This window comes from Dipodomys ordii, unplaced genomic scaffold, assembly GCF_000151885.1.
Source record: "Dipodomys ordii isolate 6190 unplaced genomic scaffold, Dord_2.0 Scaffold19, whole genome shotgun sequence".
NCBI lineage: Eukaryota > Metazoa > Chordata > Mammalia > Rodentia > Heteromyidae > Dipodomys > Dipodomys ordii.
This window is the reverse complement of record NW_012267235.1, coordinates 15,966,236-15,971,742: the sequence shown is the minus strand read 5'-3', so window position 1 is coordinate 15,971,742 and position 5,507 is coordinate 15,966,236. Positions and strand designations below refer to the sequence as shown.

The 5,507-nt window shown below is 43.0% G+C and overlaps 1 protein-coding gene across 1 annotated transcript in view; it reads right to left on the bottom strand.

Moving 5' to 3' along the window:
* Positions 1 to 5,507, bottom strand: part of LOC105983500 (chromosome unknown open reading frame, human C17orf85) — a 52,228-nt gene that overhangs the window by 34,853 nt on the left and 11,868 nt on the right. The gene's annotated exons all lie outside the window — the stretch shown is intronic.

Here is a 5,507-nt window from a genome sequence, read left to right as displayed (position 1 = left end):
AAAGAAAGAAAGAAAGAAAGAAAGAAAGAAAGAAAGAAAGAAAGAAAGAAAGAAAGAAAGAAAGAAAGAAAGAAAGAAAGAAAGAAAGAAAGAAAGAAACCAAGTCTTTCCCATAGAAAACAACCTGAGTTCAATAAGAAGAAAGCCATGCTGACCTCATTTCTTTTTTTAGACAGGATTACTAGGTTAACGAAATTCAAAGAAAACTAAATGTTGTTCCATTGTAAGTTCATTAGGGCATAAAATCCAATAACTCCTGACAGTAAAAAGAAATGCAGTCTTGACAGTAACAGAGTAAGCCAAATAATTCATCTATTTCATAGAATGATACAGGAACATACTTCTCAACATTTAATAACTGCAAAGAGAAGCAGAAGCCATGCAGCCACAAGTCTTGCATGTGGAGAAGACATGCAATGAGAAGTACAGCTAACATGGGGGGGAGGGGGGAGGCTGGGAAGGGATGTGAAGGGTAAACCAAAGGAGGAGGCTGCAATGCTTGGTAAGAAATGTATGCATATCCTGCCCATGTAATTGTAACCCCTCTGTACAGTATGTTCACAAATAAAAAATAAATAAAAAAAATAGAAAAAAAAAGAAGTACAGCTAACAAGGTGACAGGAAGAGTTAAGATGAAAATTAACAGACAAAAAATGGAGACTTAGGCTGGGAAGCTGGCTCAGTGGTCAAGTGCTTGCCTTGAATGCATGAAGCCCTAGGTTTGATTCCTCAGCACCACATAAGCAGAAAAAAACGGAGTGGCACTGTGGCTCAAGTGGTAGGGCGTCATCCTTGAGCTGAAGAGCTAAGGGGGAGCACCCAGGCTCAGAGTTGAGCCCCCACAACCGACAAAAAAAAAGTAGAGGCTTTAATTCAACAAGATGTAACTTAACTAGAAAGTAATGTTTAATGCGCTTCAAGTTCAAGGAGTTAAATATTATTTTGACAGGTCTATTTCCTAGAGAAAATACCTGGCTAGAAAATCAGTACAGGGGCTGGGAAGGTGGCTCAGTGGTAGAGCGCTTGCCTTGCATGCCTGAGGCACCACATAAGCAAAAAGAAAAAAGCCGGAAGTGGAGCTATGGCTCAAGTGGTAGAGCGCTAGCCTTGAGCTGAAGAGCTGAGGGATAGCGCCCAGGCCCAGAGTTTAGGCCCCAAGACCGGACCCCAAAAAAAAAAAAAAAAAAGAAAATCAGTACAATACCATGAACTGACTGGACAGAGAGGAGAGTGATCATAGTCTATAACCATTTTATCAATGAATCCAACCATATCTGAAATCTACATCTCATCTGAGGAAGGATATTTCTAAACTGGGAAGAGTAGAAAAGGGAGACCAAAAGTGTTAACAAAATGAGCTCCCTTCCCATAGCTTAGTATACTCCTTCCCCTCTCTACAGCTTAGCATGCTCCCTTCCTAGGTAATACTAGGTCCATGTAGTAAAGGCAGTAAATAATCAGCCTCCAATCCCCCTCTAACTTGGGATGGCACTTCTCTGGGGGCAGCTACCACCATATAAGGCAACAAGAGCCCCTTAGAGTGACCTTCAGCTCTAGGCAGCTGCAGGACCCCTTATCTACTATTTGGACAGTAGCCACAAATCCTAGTCCGCCATGATGAAGCCCCTGGCCCACACGTCCTCACCAGGGTCTCCCCCTCCTAGCCCCTTTTAGCTCCCCGCCCCAACTTCTTAGGTTATATAGGTCATCTCAGACAATAGCCAGTGCTGCTTCTTACTCTCTCTTGTGAGAAGGGGTTCTGCAGGCCCCTTTCTGGGCAATAAACTTTTCTTTGTTCTCTGTACCTGGATGTCTGTGTGGTTCTCTGGTAAAGTCTAATAATCTTTCAAAAAGTCTGTGCTTTCATCACCTGAAGGGTTGTAGTACAAATGAAAAAAGAACTTAATGGTGTTGTTACACGGGAACCATCAGATTGCTTTCTAGCAATCCTAGAAAGAAATGTTCAATACAAGAAAATATCCAAAGGCAAAACTGTTTGCCTCATTAATGGTTCTCATGTGAGCACTAGATGTTTGAGCAGAGACCAAAGGAACATTAAGAACTTTCCAAAGGACCAGGAGTGCTTGTCAGGAGGTTGTGGTCTCAATAACCTCAAAGGTCCCTTTCCTTATGATATAGAAGAATCTGACATATCACGTCCCAAACTATGTCCCTGATGCTGCCAGTGTGTAGGTTTACAGGGTTTGGTCAAATCAGTCTTCAAATTCCAAACTCATTATATACCTAGCTATGGAAACTTGGGGAAATTTCTCTTAGCACATTAGTTTTTTCATCAGTAAAATGGAAATGATAAATTTCTATTAAAGGGGGGAGTAACAGATCTTTTTGTTGAAAGGATAAGGTAGCTATTTACAGAGCAAAAGAAATATAGTAAACATTTAACAAATAGTATTTTTTTACTGTTGTCAATATTAAAAATAATAACAAATAACCTGATACTCGGTATGACTGTAGGAGTCAAGACTTGTTTATCTCAACTTCCCTGTTCAAAAACACAGAAAGACCAGGTGCTGGTGGCTCATGCCTATTTTTAATCCTAGTTACTCAGGAGGCTGAGATCTGAAGATCATGGTTCAAAGCTAGCCTGGGTAGGAAAGTCTGTGAAACTCTTAGGCCCAATTAACCACTAGAAAACCAGAAGTGGCACTGTTGCTCAAGTGACAAGAGTACTAACCTTGAGCTGAAGAGCTCAGAGACTGAGCGAAGCCCAGAGTTAATGCCCCACAACCAAAACAACAACACAGAAAGACAGACAGACAGATTCCTGATTGCACATTAAGACTAGATTCCAGCCGGGCGCTGGTGGCTCAAGCCTGTAATCCTAGCTACTCAGGAGGCTGAGATCTGAGGATTGCGGTTCAAAGCCAGCCCGGGCAGGAGAGACCGTGAGATTCCTATCTCCAATAAAACCACCAGAAAACCGGAAGTGGCGCTGTGGCTCAAGTGGTAGAGCGCTAGCCTTGAGCTGAAGAGCATAGGGACAGCACCCAAGCCCAGAATTCAAGCCCCATGACCAACCAAGAAAAAAAAAAAAAAAAAGAGCTCCAACTGCTGGGTGCCAGTGGCTTACGCCTGTAATCCTAGCTACTCAGGAAGCTGAGATTTGGGGATCACAGTTCAAAGCCAGCTTGGGCAGGTACATCCCTGAGACTCGTATCTCCAATAAACCACCAGAAAACCGGAAGTGGCACTGTGGCTCTAGTGGTAGAGCACTAGCCTTGAGCTGAAGAGCTGAGGAACAGGCCCAGGCCCAGTGTTCAAGCACCACAACCAACAAAAACAAACAAACAAACAAACAAAAAGAGCTCCAACAAAAGTAACAAACAATTCTGAGTGTATGATCAGGGATACATCATACAGCCAGTGACATTCACACCAGATGAGGCATGGGACAGAAGAATGAGCAGAGTGAATATGAATCACACCAGGGGTCAGAGTTAGAACCAACATATGTGGTAGGACTACAAGGATTACAAAACTGAATTGTTTAAAAGGGCTCTAAGGTCTGTACAAGCAAATGAATGCCATGCTGCACAGCAAGCTGTCCCTGGCCTTCACAGGACTTTCGTGATGCAGAAAACTACTCAAGTAGATACCTGGAATCTCAGGCTGCAAGAAAAGCAAGTTGTATTTCTAACTTGAACATGGTCACAATTCAGGAAAAATAAGAGAGCAGCCTCCAGAGATAAGCACTGTGTCCCATCCATTGGGAAGGTGGACAACTGGGAAGAACAAAGTCTGGACCTATGGTATCACATCATGTATAAGGCAGCAATATAACAAAAGTATAAGGAGCAAGTCTTAGAGTCAGCTAAGCCTGGAATACCTTTAGTGGCTCTATAACTTTGAGCAATTTATTAAAACTTTCAGCTGGCCCCTGGTGGCTCACACCTGTCATCCTAGCTACTCAGGAGGCTGAGATCTGAGGATTGTGGTTTGGAAGCCAGCCTAGTCAAGAAAGACCAGTGAAACTTTTATCTCCAATTAACCTCTAGAAAACCAGAAATGAAACTGTGGCTCAAAGTGGTAGAGTGCTAGCCTTGAACAAAAGAAACTAAGGGACAGCACCCAGGCCCTGAGTTCAAACCCCAGGACTAAGAAAAATAAAAACAAAAAACAACTTTGAGAGCCTGTTTGTTACTCTTTGTAAAATATTGATTTAAAAAATATGTTCCTCTTAGGGTTCTTGTAAGAAACAAAGATGCAATGTGCTTAACACATTACACAGAAAGCAAGATCCCCATAGTAGCTATTTGTCCATTCAGTCAACGTGTTTACTAAAGTATCACTTTCATCAAAGCAAGACTAGCAAAATTCACACAGTACAGCATAGGCTTTTAACATGTAGTCAGAGAGCTGCCTCCTGAGCCTTTTATAAATGCCAGGAATCCTAGCTACTCAGGAAGCTGAGATCTGAGGATCTAAGCAGTCTAGGATTTGAAGCCAGTCCAGGCAAGAAAAAGTCATCAGACTCTTATCTACAATTAACTAACAAAAATACAGAATCATAACTGTGGCTCAAACTGTAGCCTTGAGCAAAAAAATCTCAAGGACAGTGCCCAGGCCCTGAGTTCAAGCCCCAGGACAAGCAAAACACACACACACACACACACACACACACACACACACAAATACACACACAGAGAATATCTGCCAGGCACGCGTGCGCGCACACACACACACACAAACACACACACACACACACACACAGAACATATGCCAGGGTGAGAGAGAGAGAACATCTGCCAGGCAATGGTGTGGCTCCTAGCTACTCAGGAAGCTTAGATCTGAGGATCACGGTTAACAGCCAAACGAGACAGGAAAGTCTATGAGCCTCTTATCTCCAATAAACTACTTAGAAAAAACCAGAAGTGGTGTTGTGGTTCAAGTGGTAGAGAGCTAGCCAGCCTTGAGCAAAAGAATACCTGGGATAGCTCCGAGGCCTTGAGTTAAAGTCCCAAAATAGGCAAAAGAAACCAAAAAACAAAAAGAAACTGAAAACCCATTCATATATGCAAATATAAGAACAGGAAGCCTTTAATATTCATTAATTGGTATTAGAGTGGAATAATGAATAAGGAGGCAGACTTTTTAAAAATAATTTCCCTGGGCTGCGAAGGTGGCTCAGTGGTAGAGTGCTTGCCTTGCATGCATGAGGCCCTAGGTTCGATTCCTCAGCACCACATAAGCAGAAAAAAGCCAGAAGTGGTGCTATGGCTCAAGTGGTAGAGCGCTAGCCTTCAACTGAAGAGCTGAGGGACAGCGTCCAGGCCCAGAGTTCAGGCCTGGCCCTACAACCGACCAAAAAAAAAAAAATTTTCCCTTTTATTTATAGGTTACTTTGGTAAGACTGAGGCACACGCTGGGAAGATGGCTCAGTGGTAGAGCACTTGCCTTGCATGCCTGAGGCCCTGGATTCGATTCCTCAGCACCACATAAGCAAAAAGAAAAAAGCCGGAAGTGGAGCTGTGGCTCAAGTGGTAGAG